Consider the following 25,445-nt stretch of genomic DNA (forward strand, 5'->3'; position numbering starts at 1 on the left):
AAACTACTATCACTTTATTAAAACAGTATAATTACTGACTAAAATCTTTATTTATTTATATCTGTAATTGGTAAGTGTAGTTCTCACCCCAAATTACTTTTTACAGGAAATGGAGTAAAACTGTTTTTTCAATAGAAATTGACAAATAATTAAAATGCAGAGAACTGACCATGAGTACCCAGTCTTATCTGATGCCTCTATAATACAAGCCTATACCCAGTGCTCAGAAGATATCACAGAGGGTACACAGAGTATAACAGACAAGATCAAGACCTCATCTGATCCATGGAGTCTTCTACATAGGACTGGAGGCTATACCCATGATCTAAAAATATGGTTACAAAGGCTTGCTCAAGGACAGCACAAGTTGATATCCCAGAACAGATGGGGTGATCACACAAGATTCCACTCCTAGACAAAGAGGTATACGGAATCATGCGATAATAAAAGTGAGATACTTACCCTTCTCCAGGGATGTGCCCACAGATATGTTATCCAATCCCAAGTGGCCAGTCCTGAACAGACATATAATAATAGCAACACTAAATGGATTCAAAAGTGTGTGTGTGTGTGTGTGTGTGTGTGTGTGTGTGTGTGTGTGTGTAGCTATAATTAAATACGTCATTAAGTAGATAAAGTGTTGGGTACATGGAAAAATTTCATTAGGAAAGAGTATGGAATGAAAATGATGTAAATACACTATTCATGTTAGAAATTCTCAAAAATTAATAATAAATGTAAAAAAGAAAGACATTTTCATCAGCTCCAAGTATACCTGACAGCCGGAAGTTCCCCACAATTTCCTGTTATTCACAGCGTCTGACCAGTAAATAGATTTCGCACAGAGTAAACAGTCTTGGCCAACACCTGGTTATCAGTCTTCCTTCCTTTTTCATCGTTGTTTTGTGTTTGTTCTGAGATTGGCTTCTAATACAGCCTGGCCTGGACCAGAATCCTAATGTTGATATGAAAAGAATATGGTACCATACACAGCTCAATATTTTAAAAATTGTAATCATTTTCTTCAATTCTACATTTGTTTGCAATAATGCCTTGTTTACCTCCTTCTAACCATTCCACTGCCTAGGCTAGTCTTCTGCTAGTGCTGATGGGCTAATAAACTTTCCAACATGTGAATCTGTGGTCATCACCTCATCAAATGCAGTTACATACTTGGCAAGATTCCATAGTGGAGCTTCATATTCCTATTTATTATTCTTTCCAATGAAAACCTAAAGTTACACATAAGAATTCTATGCCATTGTCCAATTCCTCAGAGGCTGAACCGCTTTTATTCCCCTGACTTTGTTTGTGTCCTCCTGGTGGATTTTTCTGTTACCCCCTACAAAACATGGACTTCCCTCTTGTTAATGCATGAGGTAAGGTTAATACTTCGGCATTCTTTCCTTCTATATGCATAGCACCTAACACAATGCTTGACAAACAGCAGGCATTCAACAGGTGTCCCATTAACATGCCTGATAGAATGGAGTACAAAAGCATGCATTATCAACATTGACTCAGAAAAAAATAGATAACCAAGAAATTGAAAGCCCATGAAATAACAACATTCAAGTAACATGAAAGAAGAGATTGTTTTATATTTTTTTCAGATTTTACTGTGATCATTTGCATGCCCTAAAAACTATTCAGTTTATGAACATAAAACTAGACTTCCATCAATTTTATTTCACTAAGAGCTAACATAACTCTGATAGGCCAATTAATCTTGAATGCATGGATATATACCTCAAATATCATAAAAATACCAAAAAAACTAATTTTAGCAACATATTTTAAAATGGATAAACTATAAAATATAGCACAAACATATCATAATCAAAAGTTTAACTAAGTACTTTAAAATGCATAACATTAAAAAAGGTATCAAAAGAGTGTAGTGGGCAATTAAAGATACAACAAAAAGATATTTCTGTTATTAAAAAAAGGTCTACCTGTAAAAAAGTAAACTGTTTTAAGCACTTGCATTAAAAAGTGCAAGATGCAGCGATATTGGCAATAAAAAGAATGAAGACCTTACTGGAAAACAGAAAATACCATTGTTAATTGTATACAACATGAGCTAAATGCAGTAACAATATGTGAGCTCAATAAAGTACAGATGTAATAATTAGAAAATTAAATGGCTCTTCTCTCTGTGGTGGAGGCTGCACAGAGTTTCCTAATATGTCATCTACATGCTAATGCCTATAGGCTAGGGATGCTGTTCCTTACAAAGAAGATCTGAACTGCGATGCAGAAAGGGCCTGTGAGAGGACTGTTCTGTGGTATCGGTGCCACAAAATCTTGTCACACAGTCACAAGAGCCCTCAGGGGTGGCCAGCCAAGAGCATCTGCAAGTGTGATGATAAAAGACTGGAATGACTCAGGAAATGATCAAGCAGCAAAGGCCATGGTTCAGTGGGTAAGAAGATGGGCTGCAGAAGCCTGATGGCCTGAGATGGAGATCCCTGCACCTGGACTATAGCCAGCACACCATGGAAGTCGGAGACAAGCGGATCACCGGTGCTTGCTGCATGCCCATCTAGGTCTAGGGGCAGTGAGAAACACTGGCTCAAGGGAACAAGTGGGAGAGTGACAAAACAGGAGTGCTCATGTCCTCATGTGCCTCCAAATGTACTCAGGAACATGCATCTACACAGACATACACACGCACACAGGCAAGCATGCATGCACACGTACGCATATGCACAGATGGAGATTCACACGCACCTAAGCACTCACATACCTAAAAGGGGTATGAGGGAGAATATAGGCAAGCAATCGGTGACAAATTTCTTAAAGCTTATGTAAAGGGGGCAGGTGGCAGAATTTAAGGACTTCCACAGTGGTCCAGATGATACCAAAGTAAAGCTGATTCTGAACCTCTGGCCAGCCAAACTTAATGTGAATAAATTTGTGTTGTTTTAAGATACCACATTACAATGAAAGTACTATACTAAAAAAAATTCAAGAGTAAAACAAAGTTAGAAACATGTAAATTTAAAAATAATTTTTAAAGAATTTATGAATAACATTACACAGAAAAGTAATTTCCATCACTGGAATTATTTTGGTCACTACAAATTCAAATTTCGAGAGACAGGGAGGCAAAACTCAGTTCTAGTCTCTTATCTCAATGTGATAAGAGTAACCTGAGATACCAATGAAAAGTTTAATGCATAAGATGTTTCACTATAGACCTGCAGGAATGACGAAGAATAGAGCTGAACTATGGTCTTAAGACACATAATAATGCAGCAGATTAGTTTAAAAAATAATGATAAAATGGGATATAAAATACCTTACTAAAAGACTATAAAACAACGGTAGCAAAGTAAAACCTTAACAATAAACCCAAATAGAAATCCTGTGGTCAAAAGAGTCTGGCCACTTAAAATTCTGGTAAGATTGTATTAGAGATTACTTAAAAGTGGTTATGCTGGTACAACTGAACTATACTTGGAAAATAATAAAGTCATATTTCTATGAACAAGTAAATTTATTCTTAAGTATTTATTATAATGTAGTTCTCAAAAAATTTAAATGGTACAATCCCCTTTGTTACTCATCAAAAATACAAAAAACATGTATGAAACTACAAAGTATATTATAAAAATGCCCAGTATAAGATACTTGATATAATGCTTTGATAATGTTTATAAAGTATAAAAAATTATCTGTATACTGTTGCAATACAATATTAAAAATAAAGTTGACTATAAGTCGAATCTGAAGTTTAATTTTTTACTTGCTTTAAACAATTTTTGTCTTTTTAAATTGTAAAATGATTGATTTAGTGCATGAGCATGCATTTTGATTGAATCCACCCATAATTCTCTCCCTTCCACTTGCTCAGTATTAACTCCTTTCCTCTCAACTTCCTCTGCTCTTTTTCTAAAACCTTTTAAGTCCATTTACCATGTATGAACATGGTTGTAGTATAATTTCCTTCAGAACTTGACAGTAAGACGCAATTGTGGAAGACACCCATACTTGTGTCATAGAACATGCAGAAATCAAGACAATGTCTACCTGGAAGCTACAACCTTAATGGCTAGCTTTCATAGTGGTAAAAGGTTCTATAAACACTAATGGGAAACACAAGCATTCAACACTTTTACATAACTGTGAACCCTGTAGACAACAATGACTCAAAGTATGCCAAGTGGTACTGTAATGATACTAATGGACAACAATTCACTTACTGACTGGATTGAGATGCTGGTCTACAAAACTGAAATCTGACTTGGTACATTTAACTAGGTCAAAATCCAAGAAGGCTATATCATAGGCCCAAGGGAGACACTAAAAGAATTCTTGTCCTAAATTAAGAAGTTAATAAACTACACCTTAAGTTTTTATCCTTATACCTATATAGATAAATGCATCTCATAACATTATCAGGTTTCTTTTTCCAGATAAATACAGACTCCCAACTAGGCAGTCCATAGAGAATACGAATCAGTGGGTGTTCAGCTCTAAATTAAACATCTACAATATGTTCTCTTACCCTAAAGATAAGGGATCATTTCAGAAGTAGGGCAGAAAGATTCCAAGAGCCAGAAAGAGTACATCCCCTTTTTATTTGTTTAACATAACAGGACCACCAAGCACATAAACTCATGTAAGACCTAAATAAGATCAATCCACCCAAAACCCCAGCATGGATGGATAAGGGGCTCAGGAAGTCTCACTTCTACCAGAAGTTATTTGCAATTGATTGCTACTTGGGAAATGGAGAGTTGGTTCTTTTTTAAAGATATAGGCTCTCAGAAGATAGAACACATAATGAACTCTTACTTACAAATGGTTTTTCTACTTTTTTATTTACAAAAATATTTAAAGAAATGAATAGTCTTACAGTGGAAATAAACCAAAGGCAAAACAGCAACAAAACCACATCAAGCTTAAGAGATGAATGGTCAGTACCATTATATCATTCACTCTATGGTATGCATCAATTCCCGACAATGCTCAATAAGACTCTAGCTCCAGAAGGCCTAGTACAAACCAAGCCAAAGCAGATTCCTATCCTCTTGGTTCTTTTATTCATGAGAAAGGACTGCTAATAAGTACCTAAGAGATAAGTGTAGGATGTAAGTGCTGTGAGAAACACAACACTGGGCAGCACACTACAGGAATGAGGAGGAGGATGCATCACCAAATTGTGAGAAGTCACTCTAACTGGGTGTCACTGACCTAAAACATGAAGTACAGGACTCTTCTCCCAGCCACAATGAAGATTTTGAGAGTCAACTTCAGTGTCTCCAGTGTAGACGCCAGGACACACACACACACACACACACACACACACACACACACACAAACCGACAATACAACAACAACAAAACAGTATTAGAAGTGTTTAAGGCCAATGGTGCTGGAGATTTTTTATTATCTTGGGAATTATTGTGACTTGAAATGAACAAGGACAAAAAGAACACTCCAGTGTAACTGACCTTAGAACCAAATTGCTTGAACTGGTGCTACAGGAATGCCAATACTCTTGAGGCTCAAGAAGGGAGGTCAGCATTTCTTATGCTTGTTCTTATTTTTTTATGACTTACACATCCATATTTGCCATCTTCTAACTGTCCCCAATTCATTTTATGATATATTTTTTACTTAATATAATTGGTCTATTAAAATTTCTCATTTAACTAGCATATGTAATTGTAATATCAACTCTGTCTCTTCATAAACATTAAAGTTTCATGAGGGAAAACAGTTTCTATATATTTAGCATGTAGACCAATGAACCTAGTATTATTAAATAAAATTTAGTGAACAAGTGATAAACAAATGAACAATAACAAAGAATTGTGCAAGTATTTTAGTTCAAGTTATATTAACCTTAAAAAATCTCATCACCATATAATAAGAAACATACCTCTCTTCTAATATAAACATGTATGGAAATTAAATAAAACAGAGTTATCAACTTTTATTTTTAAATAAGGCAAAATGATTAAACTAACTGTAATATAACCTTCTTCATAGAACAGGATGAACTACAATTATTAAATAAATTTATGCAATTAAGTGCATTTACATGTATATATGTACATATGTGTAGACAGAAAACAAACTACAAACATACAAACTATATAAATGAGGGGGAAATAGAAAATAGGATCTTTAATCAAAATATATAAAATTGGACTAATGCTTATCTTAATGAAAATATTTAGAATATAATCTTGCTTCAACATAACACTAGCAGCATAAAATAATTTTATTAAATGCTAAAAACAGTAACAACCCATTCAATTTATTTTTATGAATATATTTTTATAGAATAAAAAGAAATTCAGCAGTCAGTTACTAAGCTATCAATAAGGGTTGAGAACAACAGTTCCAGAACAGTTACTCTCCTTGGCAGCCATTGGCTCCTTCTGCTAGACAGAGAATCAAGCAGGGTAGAGCCTCTAGTCAGAGCTCATCCAGAGCATGTTATATCTGAGGAGCCAGCAAATGACTGGCAATAACAAGAGGCCAAGCAGAACCTTTCTGCTTTAATGATTTTCTGAAACAGACAAATAACCTTACTTTAAAATGGTGAACAAAGGGAAAGGTACAGTGATCCGTCTCAGACTTTAAGTTAGAGCAAAGCCTGGGACACAGAGCAGACTGGGAATGTCATCTGGAAACCCTCCTTTCACAGCAGCAATCCCAGTGCAAATGCTCTGAATAGGTGATTACTGAAACTTCATGTAAGATGGTAATTTGGATGTATTACTGTCGATAAACCAAGTTGGAGGAATATGTGACTAACTTTATATTATGGTACTGCCTTTCGGAGGTCTCTTCAGTATTTATAAGACTTGAATTTGCCAAGAACCAACACCCTCACAATTAATTAAGTGAACTTATAAAGTATTTATGAGAATATGACCCACAGAAAGCACAATGGTAAATCAAATCATAAGTATTCTCCACAAAGAAAACTGTTTTAAGAACACACTCCTACAGGTCTCTTTGCTCTTAAGTTCCATCAGTAAAAGAAAGGATGACAGAGGAGAATCTTAAAAGGCAAAGCCACAGAGATACAGAAAGGGATGCCATGATGTGAGTCAGGGCTGAGCGCACTGCTTCTGTGTGAGCAGAGTGCATGGTGCCAGAGCAGCTGATGCGCGGGTGATAGAGGCAGAAAGGAAAAGAGCCGTCCTTGTTTGGCTTCAGAAAAGCCTGTTTCAGCCATCCCAGGCAGAATGCTGAGCAACAGTGAGAAGATTGGGATTAAAACTTAGGAGAGTAGCTTTAAAGAAAGGTATCAAGTGTCAATTTCTGAATATGTGGTGTAAGTAAAGTAACTTGAATAAGAAGGTATTTAGGACTGATTAAAAGGGAAGGATTGAGTATTTGACTATTTAGTTATTATTTTAAAACATTTTAAAGTAAATAAATTGAATAAAGAGAATGTTTGAATTATTTCAATGCTTTTGAGGGCACAGAGAAATAGTGTCTCTTAAACAAGTTTATTTCATACTGTGGGGAAGGGAATGCAAAGGTTCGCAAGCGTAATAAGTGTTGAGAATAGTCCTCACCTCCAGAAGACAGGGTGAGCCTAGGATCTGCCTTGTGCCATCCAGCCCTCCCGGAGGGAACCAGCAAGTGCACACCAATGTGCAAGGCAACCTGATAACAGAATATCAACGGTGACAGTGCTGGGAGTGAGTAGCCAGCACCTTAAAACACACTTCCGACAACATGAAAATAAGAAAGGACAGGAGCGGAGTTTATCAAGTTCTAGTCTTTTGAACTTTAATAATACAATTTAAAAAGAAAACATTTCTCTGCTTATTGTGTTTTCTGTATTCACACGAAACTTTCAAACAAACAGGTTGATGCACATAGAGAATTTTTCAGTCATCACTATTACCATGCTATTTTCATTTTTGATTATCTCATTTTTATCTATTTGTCTAAATATCTGTTCTAAATAATACAGCTCTTGATGATCAGTTAAGGATGACAGAAGCTTAGAGCTCCATTAACAACTGAGATAATTTATTTTAACAGCTACTCAAAATACTAATAAAAATGAAACCTGATTATAGTAGCACTGTCTATGAAGAATATGACTCTACTTAATTCCTATTGATTATTATTTTATAAGTAGAACTCTCATTGACCAATAGTCTAATGTGTAGTAATTTCTGATCATATCTAGTAATAAAATATGAAGCTATCAGGATATTAAAGTAAAAAAAATCTTACAATAGAAAAAGATAGTCTATGTGATTCTTTTTACTTATAAACACAGTTACCTGTAACTAATTCACTCACTGTTAAAGTCACTGTTAAACCCATTTGCTAGGGTATTTCCAAAATGTGTAAATGCAGAGGGAAAACATGAACTACACAAACATTAACTAAAACCTAACAAATGTTTCAAAAAAGTGACAAATCATCTCCAGGATTAAAAAACAAAACAAAAAAACCAACCAACCAAAAAAATAAGAGGAGGCATAAAGTTGTTTTTGACTATCAATTTTGTTTTAAAGAAAGAAAACAAGAGGTGGCTTCTTAATTATGCAACAAACTTATGTATTTCAACATTAGCTTTTCATAAAACATTGTACTGCAGCGAACCAATATAGGCAGTGAGGGAGGCCCAGAATAAAAGCCAGAGACCAAGCAACACTTCAATGAAGAGAAGGAGTTAACCTAATCAAGGGTGATGAGACCAAAGGCAGAGTAAAATTGGTGTAGATTTCTAGCCCACCCATACCAAGATAGAAAAATATTAATCATCATGGTGGAACTGCAGGTTACCTGACAGGAAAGAATAAGGCAGAGAGGTTTAAACCTCTGGGTACTCCATGTAGTTAGTTATTTAAGATGAAAATGACAGAACAAAGTGGGTTGTCGTAGTATATAACCAGAAGCCTCATGCTGGTCTATGTAGCTAGGACCCACTTAAATACAGAAAAATAAAAGTTGCTTTGAATATATGTACAATAATCACATAAGGATTATATATGATGATAGCACTCTAGGAACAAGCCAAGGTTAGCTATACAACAAACACTGGAGGAGGAAAGGCTAGGAGACATTTCATTGTAGAAGAATGCCAGAGTGACAACTAGGTGTGAGTTGGTGGATCAGAAGACCAGTGGTTCAGATGTACAAAATGGACAAAGGTCTAAAACAACACAGACCAACAGACACAGAGACTCAGACACACAGACACAGAGACACACAAAATAGCTCTGTGTTTTAAGTAACTACTAAAACGTCAACAATAACACAGTCTGGAAAGAAAGAATGAGTCAGTTAAGGACCTAGGGAGAATCAGATCACACACTGTGACAGGCACTTGGATTTCCTCTTGCACACAATGGGGTAGGGAGACTGAAGGCTTAGTAACACACAGTTTTCAGATATTGCACTTGCAGCAGATGTTAAGCACTCTTTCAAGTATGTTTATTATTTTCCCCACAACAACCCTGTGAGGTAGGTGTAATGATACTCAATTAACAGTCAAAACAAAACAAAACAAAAACCTTAAACTTGTTAAGCAATTTACACTTGATTAAGTCGCTACATATGACAGTTGGGGTTCCAGATTGCACTACAAAATACATTAGAAAACTGATAAACACACCAATACATACATCTACACATAACTATCAACAGGACACATGGCATTTTTATACTTAAGTCAACGAAGCAATAAATGTATGATAATTCAGCATTATAATCAGGTTTGGGTTTTCTATGAGAACACATTAAGAATTTCAGACTGATGATATATATACTGAAAATCTACATTTACAAAAAAGAAATAGAAATTTGTTGGTACATAATGACTGAGGAATTCAAATACAATTTTTTTTCCTTTGAGTCACTTAAAACTATCTGGTATCAAACAAAAAAACAAAAACTCTTATGATTTATAGCTAAATATTCTCAATTCTAATTACAAATATTCTAATGAAATAATTTATCATTTGGATAATTAAAACAGGATATTATATGCTAAATTTTACTTAAGTGAAGTAATTAAAATACTGGCCACTTAGCATGAGCTATAAAATTATCTGTCTATAGAGCTCTAGGGACCAACAATCATCTCTGTGACTCTGGTAAATAAAGTACCTGAAATGTTTTGCCTACTGATTGAATCAATAATTTGCTTTATATTTTTAATACTTGATGTTAAAAGATACTATATTTTTAACATGTTTTCAATAATATAAAATATATTTCTAAATCTCTACAAATACTCTACTAATCTGTGGATTACATCTGAAATTGAAAACTATAAAACTATTTTGAATTTATTTTAAAATAATTTAAGATACATAAAATCTATCTAAAATAATTTGCACGTTGGGCCTTCTCCTTTTTCATTAGTATGACTTTGGTTCTAAAACTACTTTTCAAGTTCATCCATTAAAGTTAGAATTTGCCAGAACATTTACTAGTAGATGTCTAACATTTAAGGAGTTAAAATTATATATACAAATTGGCTTTATTTTTCTTATTGCAAATTGAAAATTATAATACAAGGCAAATTTTGCATATTCATTGAGGTTTAATTATTCTTATGTTAATATTTATTTCTGGATTCTCAAAAAATGGACTGTGTGTTGATTTAATAATCGCAACCACAGTTGTAGGTGCTCAAAGTCAATTGGAGGAACCCATTCTCCTGTGGAAAAATTACATAGAGAGTCTGCACTTACTCTACAGTATTACAATAACTACTGAATAACTACAAATCTCCAAACTCACAGTGTGCTGTGACTTCACAAGCAGGGAATCTGCATTAAGTACAAGGAAAATAGGCATGAATTCAGTGCATCTCTACCTAAAGTCCCAATCAGAGCTGCATTGGAGCTATACGTTAATATCAGATTCACATGGTCAGAATTGAATCTGTTAAGTTGGCAAACTTACATTGCCACATACTAAGTATAAAACAGGAACTCTGAATAATTCTAAACCCACTCAGTCATATAACAAGTACACCTGACTTTTAAAAATCCCAATACAATATATGAAACATATGTATTCCTTCCAGATTTAATAAAAACAGTGAGCTGTATTTAAAATTTACCTTTTTTGAGAACATGCAGAAGCGATAGCGACTTAACATTTCATAAACTGGTAATGCCTTCTTGCTAGAAAGACAAACTATAATACATCTATACTATACTTTAAAACAATTAAGCTTAGTTGGCATTTTATTAAGTCTTAATTCTATACAAATGATGGTACAAAATAAAATGTATGTATTAAAATGTATCTATTTAAATAAAATTTTACAATATACAAATCAAGTTTATCTAATTCATTCGATTTTAAAAAGTTACTGAGAATTGTAATAAAGGTACTTAAAAATACTTTCATTTCTAAATTTTCTACTACAAAATCTAAGTAGCAGAAAGCCTCTGGAGGACAGCCATTGTTTTCCTATGACTGTACCCATAGCATAGGTCCTGTTAACCATCACAAACAGCATTCTAACTAGAAGAAACTCACATCAAAACATAGTATGAAATACCATTTCAAATACAAGGAATTCTACGTGTGTTCAACAAAAAATTTCAAGAGGTCTCTAAAAAACTTCTTTTTCTATCTACTTCTCAATATGAGTGAATACATGAGCTGTTTTGAAACTAAACCTACTCATGTTTGAGGAAGACTCTATAGACGCAGATGTGTGCATAGGTATCCTCAATTAGCGGTTCATAATGGACAGTTACGTAAACCAAATGACAATGTGTGATTTGTGATTAAGACTCTAGGAAGAGAAAGGTGTCCTAATTTTTTTTAACATGGAAATGTCAAGAGGCTCATCAAAAATAAATAAATAAAACTAATCAAACTGCCTATTATACTACTGAACTTAAAAAGTCTAAAATAGCAAAATAAAATCATCTACACAGATTTCTTAATGATTTTTTATATACTAAAAGTAATAAACTTTCCAACTACTCTTACTAAAGAAAGTACTATTTTAAAATTAGGTCATATCTACAAAAATTCATTAAGTAAATGGCAGTCAGAGAGCAAAGTATATTATGTTTTATTACTTAACTCTTTCTCCCATGCCTGGATTCAAAGCTTTTTCTTTCTCTAAATTCAAATTTGGTGTTTCCAAAACTAAAGGAGCCAACTAAGTTCATCACATACTGGCTTTTCTTCAAAACTCAGGCCAGAGGCATCATCAGCTCTAAACGTGCAGCCCTCTTCTAGGTCAAAGGACTGCTTCTGCTGGAACACGGAAAGCCAACCTTAACAATATGGCTGTGCTGCCTCACGGATGCTCTGGATACTTCAATTCCTGAACGTAATTTGATTTCTTAAAATTCTGGTTTGTGAACAGTTCACAGAAAATTATTTTAGTTTCTTTTGGTTTTTTTTTTATATTTATTTTTAAACAATAAATTAATTTCCAATGAACGTTCCTTCCATCTATGACGTATCCAACTTGTATGGATCACAAATCACATTTAGGGCCAGGGAGAGAAGCAGTACGTTTACCTGACCTGTCTCGTACTGCGTTCTCCAGTCTATGGTGGGTACACAAGAAACTTACAGTCTATGTAGTACTCCTAGTCAGTGTCACTCTGCAGATGGCACAGTGGAGAAAGACCTTCCGTACAGGCCCATGTACAATCTTCTGCAGTGGGCAGCACCTAGGGGAAAGGGCGCTGTTAAACAGTTGCTGCGTTCCACCTCAGTAGTGGCTGCAATTCGGTGGTGGGTGAAGTGATTCCTGTACATACATACAGGGGTGAAAAGTACTATAGAAAATGAACATATTTAAGAACAAAAGCGACTGTGTGGGAACTGCCACAGCAAAACAGAATACATCACTCAGTCACAAGAGACCTACACAGAGGACTGCCATTCAGTTAAAGGCTGGATGTTAAGAATGACTGCAAGGAACAGAATACAGCTGTTCAATTCGCAACACAGTTATAAACTAAATGGAAAACATGGTAAAAAAATAAACCCAAGCATATATTCATTTATAACATCATTTCAACAGAAATGTACCTAGAACAAGTAAATATATACAGCATTATCCATTAGTGTTCAGCCAGTTTACTGTTGTTTGAAGATGACAGATCAAGGAGGTGGGGGATCCAAAACAGGCTGAGACATCAAACTTGAAGGCAAGTCACACAAATATACAGTAAGAGAAATGAAAAAAAGTCTAAACTATTGTATTTTAATGTTTAATGACGTTATCAACATCTAGTGACAAATTATATTTGAAATTATGGAATTTTAAAATAATCTTGTACACAGAATAACTGTCCTCCTCCAAAGTTAACCTGGGTCACTTTCTAGAAACAGTCATTTTCCTAGGACCATATAAGTGATGAGCTAGTGAAGAGGAAGATGGCTTTAGTTCATACAGAAGGCATACAGAGGCCAGAAATTCTGTAAAATTGTACACGGAAATAAAGATACATGAGTCCCTAAATTTTTCCACTGAAAACATACCATAAGCTTCTGTAAGGTTCTTAAGATGTTCTCCAGTGTCCCCCATGAATTTTAAGGAGTTACTAATGATTCATGTAAGAAACTCAATACAATAAGCAGAGGTAATCTTTGTAAATTAAATGTATAAGTGAAAGTAGCTGCTGCTTCTCATGTGAAATGAATCTCCATTTACAGTGACGCTCCACAACACACAAACCCGGTATGAGACGCGCATTTCACACATGGTTTACTGTATCAATAGCAGTGACTAGGGACTAAGCTTCTTTATAGTGCCCCATATTCATTTAGTGCTACATAATGTTACTGTGCTTTAGCCAATAGTTTCTAAAGTTTAAAATTACAAGGCATATACTTCAACAATTATTTGAAATTTCAAAAGTGCCAAGATAAGCTGAGGCTATGATTACATTGGTGGAACTCCCCAAGCCATAGTACATTGGTTTACCTTTTATCATACTCGATCTCAACAATTCCAGCTACGAAAATTTTGCCTTGAATTGTCTATATAAAATTATTTCACTTACTCTATCATTCTTTCATTCTTTCCCTTATAAACTTATTTTAAAAATCATTAAATTTGTAAAATACAGTAAGAAGTTGAATTTTTTATTTTTGCAGACAATGGTATTAATGGTCTGCTTTTAAAATTTATTTTCCCAAATCTTTAGAAATGTAGCTTTCTGAAGATTAAAGGTAATACATATTCAAAAGTATACATGCTTTTAGGGAAGGTGTCTTTGAACTGTCACAAGAAGGTACATTTTGTCCTGAAAATAAGCTCCAAATGCTCCAATATTAGAGAAGACAGCATGTGGACCTTCTTAAGGTGAGATATGCTCTAAAGCCAAGAAAACAACAGGTAACTCCCCCCATTTATTACATATACTCAGTAGGCAAATAGGTTTGTTAATGGAGATTATAAAAATATATAGTGTCCCAACCATTCCAATGTAAAGAAGCTTTTCTAGAGACGTCTCATGTTAAGGGTTAGATGTTATGTGGTGACACACTGCACTGTGAATACAGCAGAAGGAGAGTTTTATGTGGAGGCACAGCTGAGAAACAGTCCAGCATCTGCAGTGGAAAGGATGTGTGTTAAGTACACATGCAGGAACCTGTACGGAAAAGAATACGGAAGGGACAATAGGGCAAGACATTAGCGCTTATTTTCCTCTCAGAGCACTTAGTTAAGCAATGTATAAAACTCAATCTACTAGCATAATAGAAAATGAAATTAGAGAGATGGATAATTCAATTGAGGAAATGACTATAGGAGCATAGACTTTTTTAAAAAAAATTACTAAAGGGGCTTTCAAAATAGAAATCCCAAGAATCTAGCTTAATGGCAGACTTGCCTAGCATATGCAAGTCCTTGAATTCAAACCCAGCAAAGCACTGTAAAAGAGACAATAAATACTATGTAACTCCCTGGAAGAGGAAAACTATCAAGTAAGTCAAAGTTTTTTTCAGAAGTTTGTGTCTGAATAAAAAAGGTTCATTTATTCACTTAACAATAAGACTTTGTTCAGTTTGAGGTCCAATACCACATACTAGGTAATGCAGTCAAGCAAAGGATCAGCTAAATTGACAAGTATTTTTTAACTGAAGAAATATCAAGTCATTAACTATAACATGCAGCAAATGCTTGGAAGAAGTGTATAAACCCCAAAACAAATCTTTGTTGTGGAAACAGGATGACAAAGGTAGTGTTGGTGGGGATCTCAGAGAAGATCAAAACAGTATTTCAAATTCAGTGAGCAACTACATGGCATAAAAAGGCGGCAAGCAGGTTGAAGATTAAGCATGGTTAAGTGCTAGAATATCCTTCCTGGGAAATGTCCACCAGGAATGGAACTTCTAGCAAGACTAGCAAAGGGAGGTGATAGGATAAGGTGGGACTTTGCTGCCAAAGAGATACAGCCTTGTATTGCTTAGATGGGTGGTCCTTCCTCAGCGGAACTTACTGCAGAATAACTATACACCAGTCATGAGTCCTGAGGAAATGGCTCTGAAGCAATGGAGATGTACAATGCACAGTGTGAAGACACTGATGTAGAAGCCATTGCTTCTCAGGTCGTACAGAATGCAGGGGAACCTGTTAAGTTAAGGCAAGGCAGCAGAGACCAAAGGGAAGGAACAACAAAGATCTCAAATATGTAAGCCTTTCCCGTTCACTGCAGTCCGCTATGAGCCAGTGGTAATTGGTTATTCTCTACTCAGATGCAAGCAGAGAAAGCATCTACATGTCAACCTCTTTTGCTGCCACATCACTACACAGGCCACTTCTGACCAGCAATAACCAAGGGGGAGGATGCCATAAACTGACTATGAGGTTAAAGCTCACCCTGGAGAGATTACATAGACCTCAGATTACACAGAGTCAAAGAGCCAATAAACACTGCTGTGCTTACTCATGACCAAAGCTCACACTGAAAACAAAGAAAACCATGCACAGTTTGCATACCCGTGCTCTTCCTCACCTTAGCCAATACTGTTTATGAAATAGCTATCAATAAGGAGCTGGCTAGTGACTCTCATTAATCATTTTCCTGGAGTGTCCCATGGGTATCAGGCCAAACATCAGCACTACCTTATTAGTTATTCTTAGAAACATCTAGTAGTCTAGGGCTAAATAAGAAATTTCTAAAAGTTTTTCTTCAGATGCCGATTAGAGAATTGTGGGCCAGTGAGAGGGTTGGGCAGGTTAAGGGTCTTAAGGAGAAGGCGGGATGGTCTGAGTGAGAGATCTAGGACACACATATACAGCGAAGGCAAGAATGACCCTGCAAGGGATCCTTTGATGTCGTCATGACACATGCCATGGCGAGCACATGCCGACACACAATAAATAAACAAATAGAATTTTAATAGCAAAAAAGACCTTACATTCTCTCTCTCTCTCTCTCTCTCTCTCTCTCTCTCTCTCTCTCTCTCTCTCTCTCTCTCTCTCTCTGCTTTGTGTGTGTGTGTGTGTGTGTGTGTGTGTGTGTGTGTGTAATGGAACAAATTGAAACTGTAAAATTTATCAGGAATACTAAGTGATTAAATCATATAAATGTAAATATTTTGCAGATTTGTAGAGATTATTTGGTTTTATAAAAACTGAAAAGAAAGGCTGGAGATGAAGCTCTGGGGCAGAACAGTTTCCTAGCGTGACCACAGCCCTGGACTCCATCCTAAGCACTGTGAGCAAAATATGGAATCTAGAAATTTAAATCCTTAAAGACACAACCCAGAAGACTGTAAAAAAAAATACAAGAACAAGGCTTTTGGTTTCAAATGAAGACCTGATATATACACTTAAGAAATCTAAAACAATATTAGAGAATGTTCTGGTGTAACTCAAAGTTTAATAACATAATATCTCCCTCATCTTCTGAGCATTTAACATTTATATTAATATTTGAAGGAGTCTCAAAAACTCAGGTAACTCATTTTAAATAAAGGTATCAGTATTTTACATAACTAAATTATACATGAACTTATCCCTGTTTAAATGTCACACTTTTCAAGGATCTGATAGCATTACATTGATGCTTTTAACTGTTGAAATAATCCCACTTGCTTTACAACCACTTGTCATCGTAAGTCAGTACACACAATTCAACACAAACTGTCTCAACCACTCCTCAGAGGTACAAAGCAATAATGGCTAGTGTAATAATATATAATACTTTTAGAGGCTGGAAAGTTATTTTACCATTTCCTAATACTATATAAAAACTAGTCATCTGCCCCAAATAATTAAAATAATTTAGTATAAAACTAATTGTTGGAGCGCAATGTAAGAATGGAGTCATGTGAGAATTTTGAGTACTTGTGAGAAAACTTCAAGAGAACAAGACACAAGTATTGTGACCTAAGTTTCCTTGAAATACAGAATTTTTTTGGAATATCTCTGTGTGTTCTTCCCAGGTATAATGGACAGGAGTGAGTTTACTTCAGCTCTTGTTATTCGTGTCTCTATGCAACAGATGTGTTTTGACAAGTGTAACTTGTCTTGGTGACTGTAACCTTTACTCAGGAAGGTGACTAACCCTCAGAGAACAAATTGCCTGATGCTCTGAATAATGTTGGCCTTGTAAGAGACTTTAGTCTGCCTCTTTTAGGTCCAACACTCCAGCATTCACACTTCCAACTACAGTGTTAAAACAATGAAAGATGTGTATTCATGACCCACATGAAAACTACTACAAAGTGTGGTGACAAAGGTCAAGAGGCTTAAGTCAGTAAGTGGCATGTAATCCATGTCTCTGGACAGTAAAACACATCCGGTTAGAGGCCAGCTCTCAGTAAACTACTCTGCAGTAACTCCAAACAAGATCCCAGCAGTATCAATCTAACTGATGTTAGACATCAATTCATTAAAAGGCAAAAGATGCAGTTAGTGAGCATAAAACTGAAAGAAGAAAGTGAGGTGGAAAGATTCCTGCCTTCCCTCTTAAAGAGGGCAGTAAAGTTGCAATAATCAAGCCAGAGTGGCACTGCTGCAAAAGAGGCAAATTGATTAATAAAACAAGAAAAAGGTGATGAAAATAAACCAATATAAATACAGTCAACTATTTTTTATAAAATAATAAATGGACATTAGTAAATAAGTGACTTTTAACTAGTCAATCCAGATATAGAGCATAAACCTTTCATAAAACATTAACTGAAAATCAAAGATTAGGTCACCATTATTACTGACAAAATCATACAAAGAAACAAAGGAGAAAAAAATCTATGTGATCATGGAATTGACAATGAGTTCTGTTTTTTATTACAAAGCAATTCTTATTAAGGATACTTATCAGCTAAACTATGTGAAGGAGATATATCTTCTGGAAAACACTACAGGAATAACGAATTGATCATAGCTGGAGACACAGAGTGCCTGCAAACCATCTCATTGAGGACTACCGTCCAGAACATGGTAAAGGTTGGAAAATTCCACTTAGAAACAGATACCTCACCACATTGATGGCTCACCCCATAGAAATGCTCATACTATGGTGATGTAGGGTGAAAGCTGAAATCTAAATCTTGGAAAGATGATTCCTTCTAGAAGTTTTCTATGTGCTTAGACATGACAGTCTTCACATCCTCAGGTCATCTTTTTACATGTCTATCATTATATCAAATTTTCCTTTACTCACAGTGGATAAAAACCACCATAAAGAACTCATGTTTACTTGATTATATTTCTGTAAAAATCCTATCTCTAAATTAGATCACCAAAGTAGTGGAAGTCAAGCCTTCCAACAGATGAATGTAAGGAAGGGACTCAACCCTGATCAGCAGCTCATTTAGAGGGGAACTTTAAATATATATTAGCAGTAAACACAATGCAGAAACAGACACTCATGATGGAAGTCGTGGCTAAACCTTCTTCTACACTTCCATACACAGAATACACAAATAAAGAGGGAGTTTGAAAACTTGGACATGAAGTAATCACATCTTTATGGGCCCATCCACTACAGCTGTACTACAGAGTGCAGGACTTGGAGCTTATTGAACAGCTGAAGAATGAGGAGCAAAAGGGCCATTCTGGACTTTTGTTTTATTAACCTAAGTTTATATGTAAACCACTATAAATACACACACACACACACACACACACACACACACACACACACACACACACACAAATGTTTATAGATTGTTGTTAGGAATTATGCTGCTTGAGTAAATTAGAGGTTCTAGATTCTCCTCCTAAGAACATGACTTCAATAACACTGAACTAGGTTTCAAGCACCAAGCAGGTTTGCTTTCTTGTTTACTGGGTCTCAAGTTCAGTAACAGATCTATCTGCTAGATATGACAAAGTATGTGTATGCATACACCTACTGCACCATAGGGATATCATGCCATTGTGGTTATTAATGAAGTTTATAGGCATTATAGCTGGGTAGAACTGCTGGTTGCCTCCCTCCTTTGAAAGCATGCATGGTGATACCTTCTCATGTCTTGAAAGCTAGTCCACAGGGAAAAGGCATTCAGGTCAGTGCCAACATAGGCATCTCTGGACCTGGGTCTGAAGTCATGGTTTCTTAAGCAATAGAAATTTATCTTCCAACTCTGAGAGCAAACAAGAGCAACAGCAAAAGGCTGTACGTTCTAGGAGTCTTTTGAACAATCTGACCAACAACTTGAAAGAGGACTTCTCATGTTTGATATTGGGATTTTTGCTAGGTAGTCTTTATCTCTTAGAAGGAATACCATCAGTTCAGATGAGAAAAGTTCATTAAAACTATACATGAATATTTATATAAATAATTATATATACTATAAGTAGTTTTATATTTTAGTCAAATAGTTAGTTGATACCTGGTTGCTTTTCCAAGCACTATGAATTGCTTGTCCAGTTGAAATGGTCAGCCCAGAAAGAATACATGCAAGTAATATTGTATAAGCCAAAGAGATTAGAAAAATGTGTTTATACATATTTATATATGCATAAAATAACAATTTTAAAAGATGGTAAGAATTTTAAGGAAAGTGGGAAAAAACATTTAGGAGGATTGAGAATAATTAAAGGGAAGAAAGAAATGTCATTATATTATATTTTCAAAAAATATGGTTGCTCTAGTTTGAAAATCAAGAGATTAAGAAAATAAGATAAAACACCAAAGTGACAATGGTGCCAATATTAGTTTTAAGTGATAATCCTGAAAGAGAACATGGGAAAAATACTGTAATAGTTTGGATTTTAATTTCCTTCTTAAAACCATACTTTATATATAATAACTTACATGCTAAGTAAGACTACAATAAAATGATCTAAAATAATTTTCAACTGAAAACAAGTCTTAAAAATAATTTTTATTCTGTATAGATTTATTCATAATCTTCTGACTTTATCTCTAATATTCACCAGCTACTTTCATATTTTTAACATACCATTCCTTTACAAGAGTAGCTGTCAAATGTGAAGTAAACAGGAACTATATTAAAAAGTAAAATTCTCTAGCTGTTTTCTCCAATATATCAATTACACTTCTGGGCAGACCTCATGCCTAGGATGAGTTGGCCAACACAGAAATGATTCCAAGTATATTGTGGGCTTTTGTTTTATTAATATTTTTTAGGATTTGGTTTTACTCATCTATCCATCTATCTATCTATCTATCTTATCTCTATATAGGTATATATTATGTATGTGTGTATGTATGTATGGAGGTATGTATGTATGTATGTATCTATTCCTGACAGACAAAATTTGAAGTAGGGTGGGAACAGGAACATGATAAAAATAATGTGTATAGAAAGAACTTGTAAAAGTGCAGCTGAGCACTCTAATTGGACTTAAGACCAACACAACTCAAGAGAGACCATGCCTCATACTGAAAACCTAGCTAACGACCCAGAAAAAAAATGAAGTCATGGATGTTGGAAGAGACTTTACAAACAGTAATTTACTCACCAGCACAATCCCTAACAGTGATCTATAAGAATAGGTTCTTATACCCTTATGTTGTATCCCTTTATCAAAGGAAAATTCTCTATACAACAAATAAAAATCCCTATTTATTTAAAACAAAAAAAGACCTTAACTAATCAAAATACAGAGTTGTAGAGCTCAGTCCCAATAGAAACACAAAACATTCCACTACCAAAGGTAACATTGTAGAAAATGAGGCAGAAATAGTGTAAGAGGCAAAGGATCAGGGATTTTGCTGTGAAACTGTATCTCCTAGCAATGCCAGAGGTTACACCATCAAATTCATTCACATGAGTGTAAGCTAAACAAAGACAACATCAATGAACATGCCAAACTAGACAGAGTTAAGGCAAAAAGCCTTAACTTTTCAAACAGCTACCTGCCCTTGCTGTGAATAAGAGAGGTAGCCTTCCTAGGTTATAGTACATCAAGTGGTTATCCAATAAGGAATGGTTGGCCTTCAAAACATAAACACAGGTACCATTATATGCAATGGTAATTAGTAAAAAAAAATATGAGGGCATGAATTAGAACAAGAGTGGGAGGGCTATATGGGAAGGCTTGTGGGGAGGAAACAAAACAGAAATGCTAAATACAGAGAGTATCCAATAGAAAATATTAAAGAAAGTAATTGGAGGATAATTGGAGGCTAGAGATGTGGTGTAGCAGGTAAGAGTACTGTCTGCTCCTTAAGAGGCCCCAGTTTGATTCTCAGCACCAATATGGCTGCTTACAACCTTCTGTAAGTCCATCCAGTTTCTGGGTATCCAGGGCCCTCATCTTGCCTCTATAGGCATGCAATACATATGGTGCCCAGATATCAAAGGAAACAAAACACCATAAGATAATTTATTTAAAAAGTACAACAAGACATGTCGAGGTCAATATGCAATGCGGAGGCTGTGGAATTTATTCTTACCCTCATACTTATTTAACTGTTACTACAACTCTGTGAATTGCATTAAATTCCCTCTTTAGACATGTGATATTATCATAGATTTATTATAAAATAAATAATATAAGGTTATTTAAATTGCACTTCTACAAAATATACTCAGGTATATATTTGAGACCCTCTAGTTTTATCAACTGTTTTTAATATTTTTAAATCTAAACATTTATTAGTTTTTAAGACATGCTATTTATCCAAGTTATCATTTATCATAAACTTAAACATAAATGTTTGCCATAACCCTAGGAGCATACCTACCCTTTAAGCATGTGTTAAGATGTTTTTAAACAATCACATTTGATAATAATTTTCCTTCACAATTTTCTTAAGTGAAAATGAATGAGAGTTTGAGCTGCAACAAACATAATATGTAGCACTGAAGGTGGATTTTGTGTTACTTAGTAATGTGAAGACTTTATTGAGTAAAGAAATACAACTCTGTTCTTCATCTACACACCACAAAACACAGTAGCAACTACAAAGCAGAAGAGATCTGCACCTGCCTGAGGCTTTCATTGATAAGATTACAGTAGTAACAGAATTTTATAATTCACAAGGAATCTAGATTAAATAGTAAAGTTGCTTACGTCTGACATTTTATCTAATTTTTTACAATCAATGATGTCCTTAGACTAGAAAGTAAGATCTCACATAAAATCTGTTGGAATCATACTATAGTACGACAAATCTAAAGAACTCTAAACAAATTTCATTTATACCCTTAGTTTCATAAAATTATATAAACATATATACATAAATAAAACACATTTATCCGTGCAGACTCCACACACACACACACACACACACACATTTATGTTGTTTTTCCTCATTGTTCACTTGTGAATTAATTCAATCACAATTGCAATAGCATGGAGCTAAGTATGTTCTACAAAACTCTTACTTATGAGTTGTGTTATTATTTACTGCTGAGACTTGCACTAACAGTAATTTTAATATGCCAATATGCTCAAAATTTTTGAAAAATATCCCAGAAATGCTTTACTACTAGTTCTGAAATTTAAATGAATCTGAGGACTACTATCACGGCTATTGAAAACAAACATGAATTTTAAGAAAACACTCAAAGCTCATCTTACTGCAATCAAAGCAGCAATGTCTACAAAACAACTGAGAACAAAACCTGCTAATGTGGACAACTGGGACTCTCATTCACCACTGGTGCCAATGCAAACTGGCCCAGCCACTTTGGAAATAAGTGTGGAGAATCCTCCAAAAGCTAAGAATAAATATATCGTATTACGCAGGTATACCACTCCTTGGCATATTTCCAAAAGACTAGATATCCTACTGTTAAGCCGTGCTACTAATGCTCTATTTCATTTCTATCCTATAGAAAACTAAAACAAGCCCAGTATCATTCAATGAATGAATGATAAAATGTCATAAGCAAATATTATAGAATGCTATTCTGCAGTAAAGAAAAATTAAATCATAAACTTTACAGCTAAATGTATAGAAGAAAACTCCATACTGAGTGAAGTAACACAGGTGTAGAAAGGTGAGTGTCACGTGCTCTCTCAAATGTGCATCCTAGCTCCAAACCTTCAGATGAGAGTGCATAGCCTTGAATAAGTACAAAAACCAAAGAAGTCAAGAGGCACCATTGTTGGGGAGGCGCAGTGGAAAGGGGAATAACAACACAGGTATCTGCAATGGGAAAATTGAGGCTCCAATTAGTGGGGCATTAATACAGAAGAAAAGGGATAAGAGAGAAACAAAACTATGAAACTATGTCTGACAAAGTTGACACAAGAAATCATACTATTGTCTACCCCAAAATTCGAATAAGTTCGTGAATAAATATACAAATATATTTTAAATAAAACTGTCTCTTCTGGGCTGACAATGTTCCCTCCAAAAGCCAAAGACAGTCTAACAAATACCCCAAGGCCAAGCATGAGGAGTCCTCTTTTGAGTGATTGCTCAGTGTTTTCTAAGAGAGACCTCCAAAATTGCAAACTATTGCTATTTTTCTTGGTTGCACCCCAGAGGGGTCGGGAAATTCTATTGTTGAAAACACTAGCACTTCATACATAGAGCTCAAAAGGCCCTAGGCTAGAACTAATTAGTATAAATGCCTCCTCCCTGAGGCCTAGCTTTCTTGGTACCAGAAGGTACCATGTAAGCTTGCAAAGGAGAAAGGCAAGCAACAGTCCTATTCTTCTATATCTATGAATGTCTTCACTGATCAAGCATGACATAATAATTCCAAAGGTGCACAAGTAGCACATGTACCTCTGTGGTAACCAACAGCTCTCCAATAGGACTTACGGCTCACACTCAACAAGAGTAAAGTTATTCCTGGTCCTGGAAATCATGTCAATTATAACTACCCAGGGCTAGTGAACTCATGGATTGTGGAGAACCTACGACCACAACTTTACTTAAACCAAAACTTCAACTATAACCTTCAACTGTATTTTAAGTATTTGTCATTATACCCATCAATATTACCCTTACAATAGCAATTTCTCATTGCAACATATGAAGACCTTTAGAGAAAAACCACAAACAATCCAAATGTACAGTTATGGTGACCAATCACACAAGATATATCAACTCTACAAGTCAACTCCTGTACATAATGTTCAAGGAACATTGCTGAAGAGGGAGCAGAAACATTGTGAGAGCCAGGGGATAAGAGAGTTCCTTGTGAGATTCAGTCTCCTAATAATGTCAGAAACCACACCCATAAAGACTCAATGACAAACTATGTAAACTAGATCTGAATGATGGCAACAATATAAACATGGAAAAGCATATGAATGCAGGCTTATGATCCCTCATCCCCACACAAATGACTCAGGTGACTGAGGAATTCTGACAGTGGAAAAAATAGTCTTCCCTGGGTAAGAGCATAGAAACTGGTTTTCCAAAGGATGAGCCCTTGAAACAAACATACGAGTAACATTATACAGACCAAATAGGCTGCATTTATGTATTTCAGAATATATATATATATATATATATATATATATATATATATATATATTCAAATATGTATATAACAACAATTAAATAGGCCATGAACTTAAAAGAGAGCAATAAGCTGGCTAAGTGAAAGGGTTTAGAGGTTAAAAAAAAGCGGAGGGGGGGTGGAGAGGAAAAATATGTATATTATAATATAATCTCAAAACTTAAAAAATAAAATAAATACATAAAGTATTTAGAAGAAATGGAACAGAACAGAATACAGAAAATCATTTTTTGTGTGTGACCAAATACTTAAAACTCTCTTGATTTTAAAATATATTTGAATGTACTGTGAGATTTGCAAGTAAAGATAAGGTAATTATATCTCACCTCAAACCTTTTTGCACTTTCACAATAGTAGCAGACACAGGAGAATAATTTCCTGCTTCACTGTGCTGACAGTGCACCACAGACTCAGAAATCATATTCACAGCAGTAAGGCAATAGGCTTCTGCACTCAGTGAGGAAACATGAAATTTCACAAAATAGATATTACTTATTATTATAATAAAACTCATAGAGTATCGAACAGAATTTATTATTAACTAACTGTGGCGAGTAAAACTAAATTCATTTTTAATTTCAAGCACTTGACTGGAA

At 35.0% G+C, this 25,445-nt stretch overlaps 1 protein-coding gene across 3 annotated transcripts in view; it reads right to left on the bottom strand.

The window, feature by feature from the left end:
• NOVA1 (NOVA alternative splicing regulator 1) overlaps positions 1–25,445 on the bottom strand; it is a 117,809-nt gene that overhangs the window by 48,830 nt on the left and 43,534 nt on the right. The window contains exon 1 of one of the 3 annotated variants that reach the window (XM_080909885.1): positions 12,557–12,592. The exons of the other annotated variants lie outside the window; for them this stretch is intronic. The gene's annotated coding sequence lies outside the window, so the exon portion shown is untranslated. Of the gene's footprint in view, positions 1–12,556; positions 12,593–25,445 lie in introns of those variants that run through there. 3 annotated transcript variants of the gene reach the window in all.

Source organism: Micromys minutus (assembly GCF_963924665.1).
Source record: "Micromys minutus genome assembly, chromosome: 1".
Classification (NCBI taxonomy): Eukaryota; Metazoa; Chordata; class Mammalia; order Rodentia; family Muridae; genus Micromys; species Micromys minutus.